General features: G+C 37.7%; 1 protein-coding gene across 2 annotated transcripts in view; it reads left to right on the top strand.

The window, feature by feature from the left end:
- The window catches only part of LOC148949227 (protein Aster-B-like), a 239,676-nt gene that overhangs the window by 77,497 nt on the left and 136,823 nt on the right, over positions 1-25,356 (top strand). The gene's annotated exons all lie outside the window — the stretch shown is intronic.

Here is a 25,356-nt window from a genome sequence, read left to right as displayed (position 1 = left end):
AATCAAGTTTGCATCGAATAAAAATAACTACAAACAGGAGTTTGGGTATTGTCTCACTGCAGAAGCCTAAAACCTACTGCGTCATTGGCGCTTTACTGAATACCCACACCAAGTGAGAGGTTTCTTTTTTTTTAATATTTTTTATGAAAGTTTAATATCTTCAATGTGCTAAAAGTAAATACAAATGACTCCTGCTGCACTAGAGTTTGGTGGTATTCGATACTGATATTCGGTAATATCGGATGACAGTTTCACAAAATGGGATTAAAGTCATTCCCACAGCGTTAAGTTTTATCAAAAATTAGCTCTTTGCGATGAATTGAACTTGGGCCATGAATGCAATCGACAAGAAAATGAGACAGAAGAAGAATCTTCAAAAAAGGGATTTATTGACTGTAGATATAACACCACCGGTCACGGCTTCTTTTTTTCTTGTTTTCTAAAGCAAGCAAAATTACTCAATGAATGGGATATTTTAAGCTTGACACTTTATTCATCTAACTACATCGGAACACTTCGTTTAAATTACTGGTCAGAATCACAGCTGCAGAGGCGGTTGGGGGGGGGGGGGTGGGCAGAAGGAGAACTTGCCCCAGGCACAGAAACTTTAGGTGTGGAAAATTTCAAATAAAGAATCTAACGGTTATAACCATTTTGTAATTTTCGAAGTTTTATTTTTATTAAAATAAAGTAAAGGGCACAGTTAATAAATGAAAATAATCAATAATTATCAATTAATTATTAGAATAAACTAAAAAATTAGTAAATAATGATAACTAAAACAGTTCAATTAAAATTGATAATAATTAAATAATTAACCAAAAAATAGTAATTAATTTATAAACTGAAAATAATTTTGGTAATAAGTTAAAATGTTGTTACAATTTGGCCTGGAAATTTTTATGGAGACAGGGGGGTGGGCGCTAGTCAAGATTTTGCCCCGGGCGCAAGAGAGGTCAGGACGGCCACTGTACAGTTGAAAACTTAGTACAGAAATTATGTTTATACTTTCGCCACTAATGTTTCTTCTTTTCGGTTACAGCTGCTAATCTTTTTCAGTTTTCTCATTCTACAAAGAGAAATAAGATTAAATTTGTGTCAGATTGGAGAATGAAAAGACCATCAGTTTCTATCGTTCTTTTTTTTCAGAGAGAAACTAATGAAAATTTTCTTTTCCCATTTTTACATCTCGTTCCCATGTGAGTTCCGAATGCAGACTTCAATGGTGTCCCAGTGTTGCCTATATTACTTAGTCTGCAATTGAATTTTGACTTTTGTTGGATAGTTGAGATATTTTTATTTGAACTTGGTTGATATTTATCTTGCCGTACACAGTGGTCTGGAAAGCGATTTGGTTAAATATTAATGTTCAGGGGAAAATATGGTCTGTTTATGTGTTTTTAGTTTCGTGGAATATTTCCAAATAGACATGCAGTAATATATAGCTATATTTTTTTCTAGAAACAACTAGCATTATGACGACATGTTTTTTATTTGATTAATAATGAACAACATATGAGAAAGTTTGGGTTTCCCCCTCCCCCTTTCTTAGTTCAGCAGTGCATTCTAATTTGAAAGATTTTTTTGTCGGGGGGGGGGGGTCAGAGCCGTTCCTAAGGGTGGTGATGCCCAGAGCAAAAATAGTTACAGCGCCCCCTCCTGACTCAAATATAAGTAAAAAAATCCGAAACAAAGTGAAAATTGGATTGAAGTAGACAATTCCCCAGCTCCCCCCTCAAGTTTCGGTGCCCGTGGCAACTGTCTCGGTTGCAGTTGCAACCGGCTTTGACTTGACTTAAAGCTCTTGATCGGTAACGTCGCCAGCGTAGAGGGAACCAGACGTCAGTGCCGTTAGTCGTCTCCAGAGTGGCCTGTTTTGGGCGAGGGTAGAAGCTTCGCTGGGGTCAATGCCCCACGCTGTGAGTCGATCGCGGATGATATCCGCCCATCTCATAACGTGGTCTACCTCTGGGGCGTTTCCAGCCGTTTGTAGTCTGATCGAAGTCAAATATAAGTCGGGCAGGTGTTTCAGTGGGTAGGCGAAGTAAATGACCATACCAACGCAGCGAGCGGGACTCCAGCTGTTCGGAATGGGGCGGTAATTTAAAGGACTGGAGGATATCCATGTTCTGTACCCTGTTGAGCCACCTAACGTGTCCGATTATGCGGAGGTGTTTTATCTGGACAACATCTACCTTCATCATCTGCGACTGAGTCAAAGGCAAAGTCTATGACGAGTACAGTACAACACCTGATACTGAGGCAGATTATTTACGAGCTTTCGTGAGACGCGAATCTGGGGTCTGTGGAATATTTTCTCAGTAGGCGGCTGAAAATGGCGTTCGCCTTTGCCACCCTTGCTGATATCTCTGCATCTAGATTTCCATTTGAGGAAACAATAATAATAATAATATGTTGAAAACCCGTCGTATACAATAAATGTACAATGATAGAGTATACAAAAATGCGAAAAAAGAAACAAAAAGAAAACATACTAAAAAAATAACAACAAAAGCAACAATTTCTTAAATAGTATACAAAATAGTACGCACAGAGGAAACAGAAAGATAACATACTCAAAAATTACAACAGAAACAACTTCTTCGAAAATAGCAACAAGGACAACAACTTCTGAAAGGAAAAAAAGGACAACTTCTGAAAGGAAAAAAAGTACAACTTCTGAAAGGAAAAAAAAAAAAAAAAAGGAAACAACAGGGAAAATTAAACAAGCAAACTTGCCCACTCGTGCTTTAGAATTGCTGGTTTTGTTTTTTGCCGGCTAATAAGTGTCTCAACAGCTAGATTTGGGTCCGCTAGATTATAGCGCCAAATCAGAAAACTATTTGTTTGTCCAAGGTGGAAATTTTAGTAGGTACTTGGCAAAACGGAAAAATAAAGAGCGAATTTTAGACTTTTCACGGTTTGCCAAGAGTTTCCAGAAAGGGGTCACATATAATATATGTGGCAGAGCGGTAGCGTTGTAAATACTTGCCAGTAGTGGACGGTTAAATTTCAGAGTGGATTTAACGATCGAAGCATAGGAGCTGAAAATTCGCCGTTCAAGACGTGAGATCAGGAGGGAGCGGGTGTGCTGTAATGTGGTGCCTATTGGCAGCCCCAGATATACTATTTTATCAACTGGTTTTACTGAGCAATCACCTATTGTGACATTAGTAGGAGGGTCATTCTTCCAATTGTAAAGCAAGACTTCCGATTTTTGGGAGTTAAATCTCAGACTGACTTTCTCGTAATTGGACTGCAGACATGAGAATATTTCTGAAAGGCGGTTAAGCGTCCGGCTGAGATTCAGCGTGTCATCAGCATAGCATACTAGGGAGATGTCAATGGAACTGAGAATGCATGATGAAGGACGGCTGTCTTGGGGCTCAGTAATGTAGTGGTTGAAGAAAGTGGGGGATAAAACTGCCCCCTGACGGGCACCTTTACGGACTGGTATCAAAGCTGACCGTGGGGCTGGCGGAAGGCCTTTATCGGGAGGGAGCTTGAGTCGCACGCGAAGGCGAGAGTAAAGATCACGAAAAGCCCGAATGATATTTGAGTTCACTCCTCTTTTTGCTGAGTTTAGCAACATAAGCGCATGAATCAATGAATCAAATGCTCTCTGCAGGTCCAAGCCACAGATCGCTAGGCTTTCTCCTGATCTGTGTGCATCCAGGAATGCATATGCAACGACATGGAACGCTTCAGCACAACCAATACCGCGTTGGAAACCGAATTTTCTTGGTGGAATGCAACACAGTTTCTCAGATTCATTTACGAATAAAGTTCAAATAACTTGAAAAGAGAAGTAGCAATCATGATTGGACGGAAAGAGGAGCATTGCAGGGTAACTTTCCCTTTTTTAGTAACTGGCGTAAGATCTCCAATTGAGAAAGTGGTTGGGACAATACCCTGAAAGAGGATAATCTGCATCAGGAGAGCTACGTGACTAATGAACAGTAATGAGTGACTAATGAGAACAGTAACGTGACTAAATAAACAGTAAACAGTAATGAGAGCGGGCCCACCACTTTTTAGATGGAGTACGCTGATCTCATCAATCCCGAAAGATTTTTTAGGTTTTAGACGAGAGATGGCCTTGCATACAGCACCCTCTGTTACAACATAATCACCCTGAGGACAACTATCTAAGAAGTCGTCCAACTCAGCTTCATATCTTTCATTGAGGGCTGGGTCAGGAGGCAAAAATTCTGACCCATAGTAAGCGTACCATTCAGAATCAGGGATAGCAGATGCGGACAAAGACTCATCGCTTTTAGAGGACAGAAAACGCCAAAGGAGAGAAGGATTAATTTTGGCCCTTGTAGATTCGATATCAATCATCTTTTTTCTGTGAGCGTTTAGCCTCCTTCGCGAATTATCTTTTTGTGAGCAGGCCGATAGAGTTGATTATCCCCGAACGGGGTCGTCCTCAAGAAATTCAAAGTTGAAGCCAAAATTTAGCCTTAGAATGGGTATCCACTAAATCTGGATTTTCACACCAGCCAGGAAGGGTAGGATGACGGGGTTTACTTAGAGGGACGGCAGCTTTTTCAGCACAGCGAATGTGGTTTAATACCGCTTTCTAGGGCTATAATGAAAGAAAGGTTGAGGTGGCTAGGGCACGTTGTGCGGATGAAGGATGACAGATTGCCGAAGATTGTCCTTTTCGGCCAACCATCTAGGGCTAAACGGAAAGCAGGTCGTCCCCGGCTGGGGTGGGAGGAGGTCATAAAGAATGATTTAAAGGAAATGGGAACTTCGTTGGCGGGTGTAAAAAGGGAGGCTTTGAATAGATTGGGGTGGAGGAGGAGCGTGCGTAGCTGTGTTGGCCTCATGCCGCTTGGTGCTGCGGTGAGTTGTTAGTGTAGTAGTAGTTCTCGAACAGCAATTTTGAGATCGGGCTTGGAAGATTTCGCTTTCTCAACGATTTTCGTTGCTGAAGCTTTCGACCTGACCACAACCTTCCATTCGTTTGCAGATTTGCGATGTTCGCTAATGTCATTTGCATTTTCACAGAAACTGTCTATGAAAGCTTTCCGGTCATTTGGGCCATTGAGTTCCTTGGGGGGATTTTTCAAGACAACACAATAGGAAGGATCTTTGGGCTTGGACGTTTCAGGTGCACTGCGACTGCTTGTGAAAATACTGACGGCTGGAGCGGACTGGGTAGCTAAAAACCTATCAAGCTTCCGAGAAAGTTCATTTACTTTGACAGTAACTGTTGCATTCACCGCATCTCTGATGACCGGAACCGAGCAGGGGTTAAAGATGACAAATTTTGGCATGCTGACATTATTTTTCGCAGCTGCTACTAGAAGTTTACATATTTCAATGATATTGGCTTCATCTTTAGAGTAGGTCACAAGACGATTCGTAATATTCACCTCAGTATGAAAGATTACCTTTGCATTTATAACATCTTCGTGTGCATAGACAGCAACACTCGCTTTTACGGTACAGTCCAATTTTATTCCGTGTGTAAATGCTCTCGTAACACAATTCAGTAAGGGATTCAAAATAATTTTTTCACTTTCAGCCATCGTAGGTCCAAGCGTAATCAAATCTCAATATAAAGTCGCAAAACAAAGACTTACCCGCAAGGGGAGCTTTTTAAAGTCCCCCCACTTTCCAATAAACGCCCTCTAATTATCCAAATGAAATAGTACAATTAGTTCAATCACACAGCCTGACAGTCAATATAACCAAAAACCGGTTTTTTCAACAGATAATCGTCTCAGAAAGTAAGAGGTGTTAACTGCATGAATGCTTGACCTTGTCTGACAATTGAACCAAGGTAAGTGAACTGCTTGACTATCTCAACATCTTGGCCACATACTTCTATAGTTGTCAGGGGGCTGCATGGTTTCTTGTCCACTGGCAATATTTCGGTGTTAGTCTAGTTTACATTTAAACCAAGTTTCTCTGCAGCAGATGCTAGCGTTTCCAGGGCAGTTTTGATGTCAGTGAGATTTTCGCATACCAATGCAACATCGTCAGCAAAGTCAACACCTGACGGACTCTTCCAGCAAAATCGATGCCAAACGGATGCGCCAGCAGTGTTTTGTTGAGAACATCGTCCATGACACAGTTGAAGAGTTCGGGAGCAGCAGCGTAGCCTTGCCGAATACCGTTTCTGATTTGAAAATGTGATGAGAGCTGGCCATTTACAATGACAGCACTTCCGGTCTTATTATATAGTTATTTGAACAGATTGACGATTTTCTTAGGTACACCAGCAGATTGAAGGATCAGCCGGAGTGACTGTCTGTCGACAGTGTCGAAAGTGGATTAAAAATCAACGAAGGCAATATATGCCTTTCTTTTGCATTCTAGAGTTCTCTCTATCAGCTGTCTAATTGTATGGATTTGCTCTGTAGTGGACCTACCCGGCATGAATCCAGCTTGCTGGTGGTGACGAAGGGGATGGAAGTACTTTTTTGCCCGCTTGAGGAGCAGCATGGCGAAGAGTTTGCTAGGTAGTGAGAGCAGAGTTATTCCACGATAGTTATTACATTCTGCTTTACTTCCTTCCCTCTTGTAGACTGGCACAAGTAAGCCTGCATTCCAGTCTGATGGTATCATTTCAGAGCGCCACACAGTATTAGACAGCAGTTGTATCTAGAGGGTCATGGATGGATCGCCATTTTAAGAAGTTCTGATGTCAGGCCACATACTCCCGGCGCATTGTTATTCTTCAGCTTACGTACTGCTGCTTTAATTTCTTCTCTTGTAAATTCAGCGCCATCGGGGGCAGGTGCAGCTTTGTCAGTAGCAGCAGTAATCTCGTCGTGAGTTTGTCTGGTGGGTCTGAGTTTAGTAGCTTCTCGAAGTGGTGTTCCCACTGGCGAAGGCACTAGGATCGGTCGTAAATATTTTCGCCACTGGTGTTACGATGTAGTTTGAGTGTATTGAACTGAGAGCTCACAGTTTATCTTATATGTGGCTCCAATGTCCTTATTTTGGCGGCCTCTTGGAGCTCGTGTGCTTTTTTGTCAATAAAGGTCTTACGGTCTTTCTGCAGCATGTTGTTACGCTCTTTATTTAATTGCCTATACGCTGTTGTGTCCCTGCGGAGGTGGGATTCCCGTCTTTGATCAATAATGGCGAGGGACTCGTTGCTAATCCAGTCTTTTTTTCTTACGCTGCTTCATTCCAGTAACGTTAGTTGTAGCTGCAAGAGCATTCTCTTTGAAGACCTTCTATACACCTTCATTATCATCGCACTGCGTAAGAACCTCGAAACAGTTGGATATTTCGACCTAATATTGCTTAGCCAAAGCGGAGTCTTGCTGAATACGGTAGGTATCAATTTTCCGACGTGTTTAGCTCGTTTTTGTAGCTTTTAGGTGAAGCCTGATTTGCGATTTGTGATGATGAAGGTGATGGCCGGTGTTCCCAAGTTTGGCGCCTTGGTAGCTTTGACAATTCTGTACAGAAAACAGCCATCGCCGGCGTATAATGATGTAGTCTCGCATCTTATTCGTTGATCCCTCATTGCTATACCAGGTGTACTTGGCTATGTTGGGTCTCTGAAACGTGTTTGCATGTGTTTGCAATGGCAAGACTGTGGGCAAGATAGCAGTTCAGCATTCTTTCTCCGTTGTCGTTTTGAATATCTACTGCTATGGATCCAATAGCGAAATCCCACAGGCCAAACTCACTTGAAATGCTAGCATTCATATCTCCTAGAAGGAAGAGGTAGTCGTGGGGAGGTACTGACGAGAGCTCAGTACTTTAAAGTACTTCTCAGTACTTATTCCTCGGCTTCGTTTGTGGGGGCATAACAGGTGATGATGGTTTGTTTTTCCATGGTTACCATTGAGCCTTCCTCTCAGGAGTCTGGGTGTTACTGGGGCGAATGACTGGAAGGCCTTGCGTGCAGCACTGTTCAGCACTAGGCCAGCGCCTCCTCGTTTCTGGTGATCACCAGACCATAGCAGTATGCGCCCTTCACCAATGTACTCCTCACCATCACCAGATAGATGTGTTTCAGTGATTCCAGCAATTGTAACTTTATATTGCTCTAATTCTCTGGCTAATAGAAGCTTTGAACCGGGTATCAGAACATTCCAGGCGGCCACATTGATGCCACCTTGGTCAACGATATTCAGAGGGAATCGTCCGTGGGCGGTCCGGGGTCGAGACGGGTTTGAGATGATATATCTGAGGTTGAATTTCTGGTTCCAATCGTAGCAATAGAAGTTTCAGAAGGAGGGCTGCCAACTCAACCGTCCCTAGATGCATTTGGTTCTCTGGTGGCTAGCCAGATATCTAGAGGCACGTGGAGCTCGTCCTTCATGCGCCAATTAGCGTGGGAACTAACTTCGGACGAGCTCCATTACCTCCAACAGGAGCAAATATAAATTAGTGTTATTTGGTGTCCAAACTATTCTATAGTCTTTGGTGGTATCTTATCAATTATCCATGGAGAGATAGTATAAAACATTGTTTAATTAATTATCCAAGGAGTGTGAGTCTGGCAGAATAGGGGATAGGAAACAGAATAATTAAATTTACCTCTTTGACAATTCGTGCATTCAGTGATCTTATCTTCAAATTCTTCTGTTCCCTCTCCAAATAAGGCAAATTAAAAGCTGCTTTTCTGCGGCAAAACTAAGCCAAAACTGAAATAGAAGAAGACGAAACCTCTATTTTTCCGTAACTATGATAGGAAGGTTTCAATAGGTTTTCTTCCAAAAAATATTTTGCGTAGTTTGGCTTATTAAACTTCTTCACTTTTTCTCTAAAGCTATTTCGCTGTTAAATTTTTTTTTTTTTTGCAACAAGGTGAATTAAAGGCTAATTTGACAAATCCCGTCGATTATGATAATAACAAAGCATTCATCTTCTTGAATTAATTAAAAAAAAAAATTTTTATTTAATTTTTGATTTCTTAAAGTTATAAAAGTGAAAACATTTAAAAGAATTTTTTTCAGTAAAGTACAAATTATATTCTGGCTTTTAAAAAGCACAGAGTTTAGAACCCTACTCAGGTTAATTTCTGCTCGTTTTGAATTTGACTTATTTTAATTTCTGTTTGTTTTTGGTTTCATTTATTTATTGATACTGGTTTGTGGTAGCTGTATGCTCGGTAGATTATTTAATTCTATTTTTGTTCATTTTCGGTTTAGTGAAGCTCTTTGCTTTTTTTGAACTTATTTTGTGCAATAAGTTTTTTTTAATTAATTTCTGTTCTTTTTATATTGACATAGTCTTTTTCAGGGAGAAAGTCTGAGCCTCTCCTGAAGTTAAACAACCATCCATTCCATAAAAATCTTAGATACCCTCTGGGCATAACTTACAACCCTTACTCTCAGGGGTTTGGGGGGTTTATCATCCTCAAAGACATAATCTCCAGAACTTTGAACTACGTTGAAGAAAACACCTATCTCAAAAATTTCATTGGATGAGTTTGGAGAAATGGTGGGCGTGAGGGGGGGGGGGTGTTAGTTGCTCTCCAATCACTTTCGACTATTAAAAAGGGCACTAGACCTTTCAATTCCCAATCAAATAAGATTTTTTTTGAAGTTTCTACGACAACAATTTCTATAAAAACCTTATATGCCCCCAGGGCATGATTTACAACCCTTGCCCTGAGCTAAGGAGGTTATCATCCTCAAAGACCTTATTTCCAGAACTTTTAACTACGTTGAACAAAATGGGTATCTCAAAATTTTGATTGCATGTGCTCCTAATTTCCAGAACTTTCAACTACGTTGAACAAAATGTATATCTTAAAATTTTGATTGGATGTGTTTGGGGAAATGGTGGGCGTAAGAGGGGGGTCAGTTGCTCTTTAATTGCTTTCAACTATTAAAAAGGGCACTAGCCCTTTCAATTTCCAATCGAGTGAGCCCTTTTTGAAGTTTTTACGACAACACTTTCTATAAAAACCTTATATGCCCCAAGGGTATAACATACAACCTTTGACCTGAGGGCTGTAGAAGGAGTGTCTTCCTCAAAACATAATTTTCGAACCTTTGAACTTCGTTAAGCAAAATGTTTAACTCAATGTTTTTAGTGGATTTGTTTGGGGAAATGATGGGTGTGAGAGAGGGATTAGTTGCCCTCCAATCACTTTCGACTATTAAAAAGGCCACTAGCCCTTTGAATTTCCAATCGAATGAGCCTTTTTTCAAGTTTCTACAAAAACACTTGCTATAAAAAACCTTATATGCCCTCAGGGCATAACTTACAACCCTTGCCCTGAGGGGTTTGGGGGGTTTGTTTTCCTCAAAGACGTAATTTCGAAATTTTTAACTACGTTTAACAATATACCTATCTCAAAATTTTGATTGGATGTGTTTGGGGAAATGGTAGGCGCGAGAGGGGGGTTAGTTGCTCTCCAATCACTTCCGACTATTAAAAAGGGCACTAGCCCTTTCAATTTCCAATCAAATGAACTTTTTTTAAAGTTTCTACGACAATGCTTTCTATAAAAAACCTTATATGCCCCCAGGGCATAACTTACAACCCTTGCCCTGAGGGGTTTGGGGGGTTTGTTATCCTCAAAGACATAATGTCCAGATCTTTCACCTACGTTGAACAAAATGTCTATCTCAAAACTTTATTGGATTTGTTTGGGGAAATGCTGGGCGTGAGAGGGGGGTAGTTGCCCTCCAATCAGTTTCGACAAGCCTATTAAAAATGGCACTAGCCCTTTCGATTTTCAATTGAATGAACTCTTGTTTGAAGTTTCTACGACAACATTTTCTCTAAGAAAAAACCTTATATGTCCCCATGTCATAACTTACAACTATTGCTTTGATGACTATGGGGGGGGGGGGAAGGTGTCATCCTCAAAGACGTAATTTCCAGAATTTTCAACTACGTTTAACAAAATGGCTATCTCAAAATTTTCATTGGACGTGTTTTGGGAAATGGTGGGCGTGAGAGGTGGGTTAGTCGCCCTCCAATGGCACTGGCTTTCAATTTCCGATCAAATGAGGCCTTTTCGAAGTTTTTGCGAAAATGCTTTCTATAAAAACCTTATATGCCCCCAGGGCATAACTTACAACCCTTGCCCTGAGGGCTCTGGGGGGAGTGTCCTCCTCAAAAACATAATTTCTAGATCTTTCAACTACGTTGAACAAAATGGCTATCTCAAAATTTTGATATGATGTGTTTGGGGAAGTGGTGGGCATGGAAGGGATGTTAGTTGCCTTCCAATCACTTTCGGCTATTAAAAAGGGCATTAGCCATTCCAATTTCCAACAGAATGAGCCGTTTTTTACGACAACTCCTTCGATCCGAAGTGCCTGACTGAAGAAAAAAAGAACACATTGTGCCCAGATCGTTCTTTACTTAGGCAGCGCTAGCGCGCTGCCTATGATAAATTTATAACAAATATATAGCCGCAATCACTTTCTATTCCTATGAATGTTGATACCACAATGCTGCAATATTTACATGAAAATTACTGAAAAGAATTTGAACCCAGATTTTTACTGTTTCAACAGAACAGGCAGCGCAATAGCGTTGCCTAAGTAAAGAACGATGTTGGCACAATGCATTATTATTATTTTTTTTCTTTAGACCAGGGCACTTCGTATCGAAGAAGTTGTCGTAAAAACTTCGAAAAGGGCCCATTCGATTGGAAATTGGAGTGACTAGTGCCCTCTTTAATAGTAGAAAGTGATTGGAGGGCAACTAGCCCCCCCCCCCCCGCACGCTCGTAATTCCCCCAAACACATCCAATCCAAATTTTGAGATAGCCATTTTGTTCAGCGTAGTTGATTGCCAGATAGAAAATATGTTTTTGAGGAGGACATTCCCCCACAACCCTCAGGGCAAGCGTTTTAAGTTATACCCTAGGGGTATATACTTTGTAGAAGGCGTTGTCGTAGAAACATCAAAAAAGGCTAATTCGATTGGAAATTCAAAGGGTTAGTGCCCTTTTTAATAGTCGAAAGTTATTGGAGGCTAACTAGCCCCTAACCCCCACGCCCATTATTTCCCCAAACACATCCAATCAAAATTTCGGAGACAGCGTAGTTGATTTCCAGATAGAAAATATGTTTTGAGGAGAACTCTCCCCCACAACCTTCGCGGCAAGGGTTTTAAGTTATGCCCTGAGGGCATATAAGAGCGATGGTGGCACAATGTACTATTTATTATTTTTTCCTTTAGAGCTGGGCACTTCATATGGAAGGGGTCGTCGTAGAAACTTCAAAAGGGGCTCATTCGATTGGAAATTGACAGTTCTAGTACTCTTTTTAATAGTCCAAAGTGATTGGAGGGCAAATACCCCCCCCCCTCCTCCACACGCATCATTCCCCCAAACACATCCAATCAAAATTTTAATTGTGTCATTTTGTACAGCGTAGTTGATTTCCAATTAGAAAATACGTTTTTGAGGAGGACACTCCCCCACAACCCTCGGGGCAAGGGTTGTAAGTTATGCCCTGGGGACATATAAGGTTTTTATAGAAGGCTATGTAGTAGATACTTCAAAAAAAGCTCATTCGATTGGAAATTCAAAGGTCTAGTGCCCTTTTTAATAGTCGAAAGTGATTCGAGGGCAAATAGCCCCCCTCCCCTCCACGCCCATCATTTTCCCAAACACATCCAATTCTAATTTTGAGATAGCCATTTTGTTCAGCGTAGTTGATTTCCAGATAGAAATTATGTTTTTGAGGAGGACACTCCCCCACAGCCCTCAGGGCAAGGGTTTTAAGTTATGCCCTGGGGACATATAAGGTATTTAAAGAAGGTGTTGTCGTAGAAACTGCAAAAAAAGCTCATTTGATTGGATATTCAAAGGGCTAGTGCCATTTTTAATAGTCAAAAGTGATTTGAGGGCAACTAGCCCCTCCACGCCCATCATTCCCCCAAACACATCCAATGAAAATTTTGAGATAGCCATTTTGTTCAGCATAGTTGATTTCCTGATAAAAAATATATTTTTGAGGAGTACACTCCCCCACAACCCTCAGGGCAAGGATTATAAGTTATGCTCTGGGGGCATATAAGGTTTTCATTGAAATCTTTGTCGTAGGAACTTGAAAAAGAGCTCATTCGATTGGAAATTCAAAGGGTTAGTGCCCTTTTTAATAGTCGAAAGTGATTCGAGGGCAACTAACCCCCCTCTCACGCCCATCATTTCGCCAAATACATCCAATCAAAATTTTGAGACAGCCATTATGTTCAAAGTAGTTGAAAGTTTTTGAACTCAGGTATATAAGGATGACAACCCCTCCCCCCATACCCCTCATGGCGAGGGTTGTAAGTTATGTCCTGGGGGCATATAAATTTTTTATTGAAAGCGTTGTCGTAGGAACTTCAAAAGCGTTATTCAATTGGAAATTGAAAGGGCTAGTGCCTTTTTAATAGTTGAAAGTAATTGGATAACGACTAGCGCCCCTCTCACACCCACTATTTCCAAAACACATCCAATCAAAATTTTGAGATATTCGTTTTGTTCAACGTAGCTGAACGTTCTGGAAATTAAGTCTTGTAGGATGGTAACCCCCTCAGAGCCCTCTGTGCAAGGGTTGTAAGTTATGCCCTGGGGGCATAACTTACAAATCATAGTTAGCACGATCGCGCTGCCTAAGTAAAGAACGGGAACACTCGAGAACGAGACAAGAAACGAGGACTACGTAAAGAGGAGGACACTCCCCCACTACCCTCAAGACAAGGGTTTTAAGTTATGCCCTGGGGGCATATAAAAACGATGTTGGCACAATGTATTAATTATTAATTTTTTCCTTTAGAGCGCGTAGAAACTTCAAAAAGCGCTCATTCAATTGGAAATTGAAGTGGCTTGTGCCCGTTTTAATAGTCGATAGTGATTTGAAGGCGACTAACACCCTTTTCACGCCCACCATTTCCCCAAACACATCCAATCAAAATTTTGAGATAGCCATTTTGTTTAACGTAGTTGAAAGTTCTGGAAATTCAGTTTTAGAGGATGACAACCACCCTAAAAGACATTAGGATAAGGGTTGTAATTTATGCCCTGGGGGCATATAAGGTGCTTATAGAAAGCGTCGTCGATTCCAAAAAGGCTCATTCGATTGGAAATGGAAAGGCCTCTTGCCATTTTTAATAGTCGAAATTGATTGAAAGGCTTGACTTTTTTATAGTAAGATCGAAGTGGGTATAATGTATTATTTTTTGTTGTTGTTGTTGTTGTTTAGACCAGGGCACTTCGTATCGAAGGAGTTGTCGTGGAACTAAAAAAGGGCTCATTCGATTTAAAATAGAAAGGGCTGATGCCCTTTTTAATAGTCGAAAGTGATTTTAGGGCAACTAATCCCCTTCCACTCCCACCTTCCCACGCCAACCCCCCCCCAATTCTGCTCTTAAAATTTAACCAAATCAAAATAGCGTAAGTGTATCCAAGCTATCAAAGAAAATAAACAGATGTTTTTGCAAATGGTATCAAGTCTTCCATTTCAGGTCAACTAGAGGAGAGATGAAACTAAATTAAACAGTACTATTTTGGTCCAGATTTTTAAAATGGTGTATGTTGTTAGAAATTGCTGAAAATTTTTCTCCAGCATACAAATAGCAGGCCAAACTATAAAGTCTTAAAAAAAACGAAAAGATTTAAAGTATTATTTTCTTTTTTCCCTGAAAAGACTATGACAATATAAAACAAACAGAAATTAATTTAAAAAACTTTTCCTCAAAATAAGTTTTTCAAAGAAAAGTGAAGAACTCCATTAAACAAAAAATGTGCAAAAATCAAATCTAATAATCTATCAAGCGTGAAACTACAACAAATCAGTATTGATAAATAAATGAAACCCAAAACGAACAGAAATTACAATAATTAACCGAGCCAAATTCAAAACGAGCAGCAATTAACATAAGTTGGGCGCAAAACCCCTATGCCATCCCAAGGCCAGAACAAAATTTGCACTTTATTAAAAAAATATAAATAAATGCGCATTGTCAATTTAATATACATATACTGATATTTAGTAATCAAAATGTTAATATTATTTGAATTATTAAAGTTATAAAAGTAAAAACATTGATATTTTTTTAGTAAAGTACAAATTTTGTTCTGGCCTTGGGAAGGCACAGGGGTTTTGTGCCCAACTTGTGTTAATTTATGCACGTTTTGAGTTGGACTCGGATATTTATTGTAATTTCTGTTCGTTTCAAGTTTCATTTATTTATCGATGCTGATTTGTGGTAGTCTTAATCTTTTATTTCACTTTAGACAAAGGCTTCAAATAGGTCGGGATGAAGCAAAAGCCTGCGTAGCTGTATTGTCCTTAGGCGGCTCGATGCTGCAGTGAGTTGTTTGTTAGCAGTAGTAATAATAGTAAACACGTTGAAATCTATTCAATATATAACTTACGCCTTTGAATCATTTTTACAAGATTTCAAAATTGCCATGTCGCTCTCAGTTTCGGCATAGTTTTGAAAAAAAAAATTGTGGATGAAGATCTAAAAACTTTGTGGATGAAGATCAAAATGTTAATATTATTTGATTTATTAAAGTTATAAAAGCAAAAACATTTATATATTTCAGTAAAGTGCAAATTTTGTTCTGGCCTTGGGAAGGCATAGAGGTTATTTTTGCTCATTTTTTGTTTAATGGAGTTCTTTACTTTTCTTTGAAAAACTTATTTTGTGGAAAAAGTTTTTTTTAGAAGTTTTTTTAGAAATAGTTTTTTTTTAGAAAACCTTGTCGTAAAAACTTCAAAAAGGGCTCATTCGATTGGAAATTGAAAGGGCTAGTGCTCTTTTTAATAGTTTTAATAGTTGGTAGTGATTGAAGGGCAACTGATCCCTCTCTCACGCCCACCATTTCCCCAAACACGTCCAATCAAAATTTAAGGATATTCATTTTGTTCAACATAATTGATAGTTCTGGACATTAGGTCTTTGAGGATGGCAACCCTTCCACAGCCCTCAGGGTGAGGGTTTTAAGTTATGCCCTGGGGGTATATAAGGTTTTTATAGGAAACGATTTCGTAAGAGCTTCAGAGAGGGTGCGTCCCATTGTAAATTTAAAGGGTTAGTATTCTTTTTAATAGTCGAAAGTGATTGGAGGGCAACTAACCTCCCTGTCTTGCCCACCATTTCCCCAGACACATGCACTCAAAATTTTGAGATAGCCATTTTGTTCGACGTTGTTAAAAGTTCTTTAAATTAGGTCTTTGAGGATAACAATCCCCCCTCAACCCTCGGGGCAAGGGTAGTAAGTTAGGCCCTGGGGGCATATAAGGTTTATATAGAAAGTGTTGTCGTAGAAACTTCAAAAAGGGCTCATTCGATTGGAAATTGAAAGGGTTAGTGCCCTTTTTAATAGTCGAAAGGGAGTGGAGGGCCACTAACCCCCCTCTCACGCCCACTATTTCCCCTAACACATTCAATCAACATTCTGAGATAACCATTTTGTTCAACGTAGTTGAAAGATCCAGAAATTATGTCTTTGAGGATGACAAACGCCTCACATCCCCAGGGCAATGGTTGTAAGTTATGTCCTGGGGTTATATAAGGTTTTATAGAAAGCGTTGTCGTAGAAACTTCAAAAAGGGCTCATTCAAATGGGAATTGAGAGGGCTAGTGCCCTTATTAATAGTCAAAAGGGACCAAAAAAAGAGACTCAGTCTTTTTCCCTGAAAAAGACTGTGTCAATATAAAACGAACAGAAATTAATTAAAACAAACTTTTTCCACAAAATAAGTTTTTCAAAAAAAGTAAAGAACTCCGTTAAACCAAAAATGAGCAAAAATAAAACCAAATAATCTACCAAGCATACAGCTATCACAAATCAGTATCAATAAATAAATGAAACCCAAAACATACAAAAATTAAAATAGATAACAGAGTCAAACTCAAAATGAGCAGAAATTAATATGAGTTGGGTTATAAACCCCTGTGCTTTCTAAAAGTCAGAACATAATTTGTATAATTTGTACTTTACTGAATTTTTTTTCTATGTTTTCATTTTTATAACTTTAAGAAGTCTAAAATTAATTAGGATTTTAAGGGATAAATATCAGCATATGTATATTATACTAACAATTCATATTTTTTCAGGACATTCATTTGAATTTTGTTTCATTCGATTTTGGATGACAAAATGGCAGAAATCAGTACTTTCTCGTGGCTTGTATGGTGTGTGCCACAAATTTTTATTTGTGGCACAAAATGCTACAGCTTCAAATTTTTGTTCGAATGATCTCTCTGTTAGTATTCTACACTGCAAATAAACACGAGTCAGTTGCCAAATTTTTTAAAAAAAATGCAAATTTCATGCTCATACGTATAGGAATTTGATACCTCCAGGAGTGTGTGGGAGGGTTATCCCCCTTTTCTTGAACTTGGTGAATTTAATCTGACCGGCAACTTTTTAAGGGTAGTTTTAAATGTGATGAATTTTGGATTTTTTGGAATCACCGTAAAAATAGACTCTTTTGGTGCATATAATGTTATTGTTTTTTATTTTAATTTTCACTTATTATTGGTAAATGTCGCACTTTACTCACAAATTCGCTACCACGAACTGTTTGAAAACTTATCAAAACCGTATTTCTACCTGGGTGAACACAATTGTCTTTTCTTCTTAACTAAATTTTTCTTAACTAAGTTCAGTACGGAGTTGTTGTAGACAAGATAATTGAGGTTTCTTTTTCTTAAAGTAGTTGCTGCAGTAATAAATTTTTGATGGTTTCAGATCGCTTGCTTCAGACGATGTAGTTATTTTGCGTCACCAAAATTAAAAAAGCCGTTTTAGCCATTGATTGTTATGCTTTTACTAAAAAGAAAGTTTGTTTTGTGCTCTGTGGTCATGAAAACCGTTTTGTGATCATTCATTCTCTTAGCACAAAAATTGGGCTATAAGATCGAGTCCAAGGAGTATGAGTAACTTATGAGAGTGGAAACTGGCGCTAGTATTGGGCAAAAAACCGTCAACGTCATCTAGCGCTTGGTGACACTCGACATTTTTTCATGCTTTGCAATCGTTTTTCTGTCAGGAACTGAGATCCGACAATTATTACTACACAAATTTTACCAACAACACAAATTAAATTTATTATTCTTATTATTATACTTAAATAAATGTCAAGTATCGCAAACGCTAGAAGGCGTGGAGTTTTTTTGTCAACACTAGTGCCAGTTCCCACTCTTGTAAGTTATCCATACTCTTAATCGAATCTAGATTCTTTTCGGGGTGGAGACACTGCAGAAGACTCCAACTTGTTTTAACTCAATTGCAGGGACATTCTTTAAGAAAAGCATCTTCCATAAGTTATAAATTTGTTGGGCTCTGTAGCCACTGGGTTGATCAAAGCCCCCCTTCTCCCCCGCTATAACCTAAGAAAAAAAAATAATTTTCATAAAATTTGAGCATTTTTTTAAACTGCATGATAATTAATGTCTACAATTTTAAAAAGTATTTAAAGGATAGCCTTTCAAAGGTTTCTTTTTATACTTTTTATGTGATTATTGATTTCGAAACTAATGAAAGGCTCTCTATCTCCTTTTTCTATAAGAGTATTTTCGTTTTCTGCTTACTCTGAATTTAATGAGTCGCATTTTTTCCAATTTTGTCGATGTTTTCAGAATAGATGATCACAATAATTCTATGTCGTCATGTAATCATTTCTTTTTCATATCATGACGTCGATTGAGTCCATAACATTGGATCCTTATTTTTGCTAGTATCTCTATGAGAAGTTATGTCATAACAATAGTAGTTTTAGCTCGCTAACTGAAACTAAGGGATAGTTTGAGTGACTGTTGAATGAGTGTTTCAGTTTAAGATGATCTGGTGTTGTTCTGGTATACTGAGGGAAAGGTTAGTGTATATGGAAGGAAAGGCTGGTGATCTGGCCACACTTTTGTCCCTTTTTACTGTTGAAAATATATAATTGGGGACTATTGTGACGAATGGATAGATTTGAAAGATTTTGGGTCAAGGGTTTTTATTTTGACTATGGGATTGGAATCATTGCTGAGCGAGACAAAGGGAGCCTGAGTGGAGGTTGTAGAGTTTAAAGCTTTTGTTTCTTCTGTCACATTTTGGAAGTAGTTGCCATGTAGTCTATCGGGAGTTGATGTTCATTTAATAGAAACTATAGTACAGTTGTTGCTGTCCTCTAAATTTGAACTAGGAGTTGAGACAGCCTTGTGCTGGCATTCCAACGAAGAAAGAGTTGAAAAAGTTTGAGTTCTGGTGTTGTTGTAGTTTATGGAGGAAAGGTTACTGGTGTTTTTGTGGTTTATGGAGGGAAAGGTTTCTGTCGTTGTTGGGGTTTATGGAGAGAAAGGTCACTGGTGTTGTTGTGATTTATGGAGGGAAAGGTTACAGGCGTTGTTTTGGTTTATGGAGTGAAAGGTTACTGGTGTTATGATTTATGGAGGGAAGGGTTACCGGTGTTGTTTTGGTCTATGGAGGGAAAGATTGCTGGTGTTGTTGTGGTTTATGGAGGGAAAGGTTGCTGGTGGTGTTGTTGCTTAGAGAGGGAGTGGTCACTGGTGTTGTTGTGGTTTATGGAGGGAAAGGTAACTGGTGTGTCCGTTCTTTAGATCCCTTTCTGCTCTTAATAATTGGTCCGTGAGATCTAGTGTGAATAAATTTCCTATCCTTTACTTTTGTGTTATAGAAACAGAAATTTAAAACACAGATGTTTATTTTTTAGTTGCTGAAGTATGTTTTATTTTACCAAAGAAATTGACTATGCGTTTTTCTTTCAATAAAGTACTCTTAAATTTGTAGCACAAAGAGGAATTGACTCAGGAGGTTTCAGCCTCCTAAAATTAAGCATGCTTTCTTTACGTTTTAACTTTTAGTGTTTATTCTCTACTTCAATATAATAACATAAATTTATTGCCCATCATAAATGTAAGATACAACACTGATGGAGTTATAATGAAAGAAAAGGAAAAGAAACAAATAAATTATGACAAATAGAAACAAAAACCAAACAAAATCTCGTGCTTTAATAACATGCTCACCTAACTGAACATTTGTCGGGCAATCTGAGCGGTGATTGAACACCAGGAACTCAGTCTTACTCTCATTAAATCGAAGACCAATAAGTTTATACTCCCTATCGAGAATTCTAAAATTTTTCTCAATTCCAAAGGCTGTTCGACTAATATCAAAAATGTTATCCGCACAGTTAGCTACCGTAACATCAATATCTTTAAATATACATGTGGTTAGATCATTCTCTTGTGGCACAATGACAGTATTATTAAACAGGGGTGGAGAGGTAACACCGCCCTGTCTAATGACCTTTTTTTTACTGGAGTTGAAGGGGTAAGTTCCATCGTACCAGGTGAGATGGTGACATTAACTCTGGCATTTAGCGTTTTATGCATATCACGTATCGATTTGATGACAGAAATATTAACTGCACGCTTGTAAGCAGTCAATAACATAGGCGATGTAAACAGGAAATATTATTTGATTATAAGTATGCACCTTTTTTCAAGTGTTTTTACCTTAAAAATACATTTATCCCAATGAATCAAACCCACATTTGACTCTGTGGCTAGTGTTCTATCCATGGGCGTAGGCAGCATTAGGCAGCATATTATCTAGGGGGGGGGCAGTCGATAATGTGATGGAGTTTTATCAACTGCTTTTTCCAAACCATATGCTTTTTCAGCCATATATAATGTAAATTTGAAGGTCTAGGGGGGGGGCAGCTGCCCCCCTGCCCCCTCCCTACGCCCTTGGTTCTATCTATATAGAATTAAGTGTATGGTTACCGCATAAACAGCTAAACTCTTCAAGCTAGACGCACACCGTCTTTTCAAAATACTTCTGAAATCACTGGGATTGCTGTTGGCTAGATAAATCTTACAAAAAAAAAAAAAAAATAGTTTTAGCTGATATTTCTGTCAATCTACTTGTGATGTTGGACGGTGATTAAAGATTGACCTATATCAATAGAAACTGGCTATGGTAAAAATATATGTATGAAAAGAATCTGTTTTCGTGGTGATTCCAAATATACACAGTACATTATCTTCGACGTTAACTATCATACGTTTTACCACAAAAATAAGTAGGCTACAGTATTATTATTATAATTTTTTTCAAGGGGGCGAATTTCACGAAAATGATTAAATTGGGAATGTCACGATGTTCAGAATTATGCAGTTTTGTATTTTGCGTATTTATTTATCGTTCTTTTCTTGTTCACCAGGGATGATAATGTCCATTTGGTGATCGTCAAATTGTAAGAGATGGCTCATTTGAAAAGTAATAGAAAATGTTACCTTTTTCGGTAACAAAAGAGATTCAACCATAGCAAAGTGCCAGTTTCTGCGATCTTGTGCTGTAATACCAATATTTGCCCGAGTACGGCCAAACAGCTATCAAGCGAAAACTGTTTTTGCTGACGAGTGTTTGAGGACTTACGACAATTGCTTAAAGACTTTTCAAATAATTTGGAATTGTTTAAATTCTACTCATGCAACCTCTTGGTCAGAGTATTTCCACAGGGTGGTGCATTCGTCCCTAAACCTCTCTGCAGCCTGTACAAAATGAGCCGTTAATCATACTCTGTCTATATATTGGTTTACTTAATACTTTTTGTACTTTTAATACTTAATGCTCTTAATACTGAATTAATTAATTTATTGTTTTTAATAATAAATTAAGTAATTACAAGTAAAATTAATTGATTAGTAAGTAAAATGATAATAAATTAAGTAATTAAGTATAATAAATATAAGTAATTATTACTTAATTAATTATTTAATACTTAATTTCTTAATACTTTTAATGCTTAATAACTTTTTAATACTGGGTTTGGCTCCGCGGGCAACCGAGGGACCCACTTAATAATCTTTTGTGACCTGCTTTAGTTCCGAAAAAAGTATAATACATAAAATAATTTTATAAAACATATTAATGAAAAAAATATTTCGATAAATCATGAAAATTAAAATGTACACTAAAAACAGCATTTTGATTTGATAAAAAAAAAAGCTCATCAATTTTGAAATTAATTTCTTTGAAAGTGATATAGAAACTAAATTTATAATACAAAAAAGTATAATTCATAAAACAATTTATATAACACATTAATGAAACAAATATTTTGATAAACAATGAAAATTAAAATGTACACTAATTATAGCATTTTGGTTTGACAATAAACTCATCAATTTTGAAATTAATTTCTTTGGAGGTGGTATAGAAACTACTTTTTTTTTCTCTCTTTCCTCTAATTAAACATAGAACAAAAAATAGAACATTTCGATGAAAGCTATCTAAATATGTTAGAAAGTAGAATATTCGTCATTGAAAGTAAATAACGAAGTTAATATCAAAGTTCTATGAAATTTAACAAGGTATTTATATATATAATTGAAGCCCAACGAAGGAGGAAAACTGTTTCGAATATGAATTGTTTTTAATATCCAAAAAGTTGAATTTTAGTGTAAAAGTGATTGGTTTTGAACGCTCAACTCTTTAGTCAGATAAATTCAAGAAGTAGTGGAAAGATTTGGAAAAACTGAAAATAGTCTTCTTCTCGATGTCAGCTCCTTGAAAAAAAGTGGCTCTAACATTTTAATTAAACAAAATATATTCATTTATTCATTATATTCATATATTCATTTTAAGCAAGAACAGGAACAAGTTAACTGCTATGATTATACGATTGTATTCGTCTTGAAACAACTCACTGTTAAGTTCACTTTACTAAATTGACGTCACAAATTCAATTAGGGCGCCATTGGTACCAAAAAGAATATCTAAAAATAAATTCATTCAACTGGTTTTTTCTTAATGATAGCTAGGATAAAGATTTTGTATGTATGATTAAAGTTTGAAATCTTATTTTAATTATTCTATTACTAAAACGCATCATTTAATTCAGTTAAAGACTGTTTTAAAATAACAGTATCACTTACTCTGACGTCCCGTTAGTATTTACATTTTGATTGATTTCGATAGTCAATAAAGGCTGTCTAATCCTATAGTAATACTAAGGGTTGTACATTATTGGAGGGTTTTGCACCAAATAATAGAAGTTGTATTTGTGTCTTGATAAGGGAAGTGAGGGGACTGAAGTCTAAGAACGTTACCAGGTACTTCCGGTCAATATTGAGAGGGTAATTCTTCCCCTGATCTTCCTTTATTTGGAGCTCTGTTCTGAAAGGGTAGTTTTTTGAATTGAAAGGGCTAATTTTCAAAAAAAAAAAAAAAACTGAGGCGTGAAGAGTGGAAGGTTGAGCGGGACAATATCCCTTCGTACTTATGATAACCCTCAAATGATTTTAAATCAAACAGAACCTGAATTGAAATGAAAAATGCGGTTTTTAATATGAAGATAAAAGGGACATTCAAGCTAAAAACGGAAGGGAATTATCTGATATGTGAGAGGACTGTTATTTTCCTCAACTCTTTGTTCTAAAGAAGAGTTTGTTCTTTGCTCTTTGTACTTAAGTTTGACTTTTGTTATTTGTTTATTATTTGCTCAGCACCCCAACAATGATTGCTCCATCACAAGTGCAATGCACTAAACTAACTTTTTATTAAAAGATTTCGTGAAAAATGGGCTTCATTCATTTGCATTTGCTTAAACAACAGAACCTCCTTCCGAATGTTTTGAAAAATAAATAAAACACTTGCAATCATCACCTTGTTAAATTTTTTGAAGTCTAAAATACAAGATTTTTTTTTACCAAACTTAGCATAAAGAATGAGGGACTAAGGAGGAGGGGGTAGTGGCAGATCCAGGGGAGGGGCGAGGGGGCGCGCGCCCCCTAACGTAGTCTAAAGTAGCGTAATTTACTTAATTAACGCACGTTTGCGTTAATTAAACTTGCTCCTACCGCCAGTTTATGGGATCCATATCTTTTGCGCCCCCCCCCCCCCAAAAAAAAAAAATCCTGGATCGACCCTTGGGAGGGGTAGCATAATATTGGCCTGTTATAAATTTGAGCGTCGCTTTTTTTTTTAAATAGTGTTTAAATATATTTAATCATTGGTCAAGGGTAGGGAGTTAATTCCATCTATGAATGGTCAGAGGACCATATGGCTTTGTTTCTAAAAACACGGGAATTGACACAGAAGGGATTGACCGGTCCCCATTGAAGACTGAAGCTGTAAAACGAAAACAGGTTGCAAAATTTACTAATTTTTTAGAATCTTACACATTTTGCCAGCTTCACCAAACGTTTGACTAAAGGGTGTAAGCTCAGAGGGTAGGGTAAAATTGCTCCCTATATTTTTAAAAGTAATATTTTTGCTATTTTAATTGAATTTTTTTGAAGAAAAACAACGAAATTGCTCCCCCTCCGAAAAAAAGAAAAATGTATTTTTACCTCCCTCCTCTAAATTTTGGCGAACTAACGCCCCTAATTTGACTCCTTCCAATCTTTATTGATCCTCTCCTTCATAAGAATGTTGATGATTTGCCCACTGGCGAATGTTTCAGAGGTATCCTTGAACTCTCGCTGAAATCTGGGCTCTGGCGTTATATACTTTCAAGGGATTCTATCTCTCCCTTGTTTGAGACCCTCTGAGTCTTTGACGTTTTAGCTCTATCTGCATTTGGATTTAATTGTGTCTGTTCTGTCATTGTTTTTATACAATTCTTCTTGTTATCTTATATAAATGCCATTTTATCCGACTATTAAATGACTTTGACTTGCTATTAATCTCTTATCGCTGTTATTTCATAGTTCTTTAATCTTAAGATAGTAAAACAGCTTCGTTAGTATGTTAGCTCAATGATCAGTGCCGAAATTTTCTCGGAATTCTATGGTTTATTCACCTGGTGATAGAAAATTCGGAATTTCCTATGTCTTTCCGTAAGGATACAGGATTGATTTGGAAACTGATTACGTAAGTAAGCTGAGGCTCTTGATTAGAGAGGTTTCCGAAATAAAGGTTTACCTTATTTAGGTATTGTTGTTATTGTTTTTTAAGGTGACGTTAAGTGATTATGCTGATGTAAAAACAATTTTGTGAATTTTTTAAATGGTTTAGAAATTAGACGTAAATAGCGCTAGGAACACTGCCTATCCCTAACAAACAAAAAACACACTTAGAAACAATAGGGAAGTTTTTCTCAAGACAATCGAATTCAATTCAGTGAATATTTCAGCCCTATGTCCAGGGGCCGTCCTCGGCACAACACAAGCAAAAATATATAAAAAAAAAAAAAGAAAATTACATTAAAATGCGAACTTAAAAACTAGTAATGTTTTAAAAACTTTTAAAACAGTCCTAGCATCATTTCGTCAACGAAGTTTGACCAGGACTGAAAAAGTTCGCATTTTAATGTAAGTTTCTTTTTTTATAATTTGGCCTGTATCTGACGACCCTTGGACATAGGGCCGAAATATTCACTGAATTGAATTCCACTGTCTGGAAAAAAACTTTTCCTATTGTTTCTAAGTATGTTTTTT

Source organism: Artemia sp. Qi Xiang Cuo, chromosome 8, assembly GCF_049724085.1.
Source record: "Artemia sp. Qi Xiang Cuo chromosome 8, ASM4972408v1, whole genome shotgun sequence".
Taxonomy (NCBI): domain Eukaryota; kingdom Metazoa; phylum Arthropoda; class Branchiopoda; order Anostraca; family Artemiidae; genus Artemia; species Artemia sp. Qi Xiang Cuo.
This window is presented reverse-complemented; position numbering and strand designations above follow the sequence as displayed.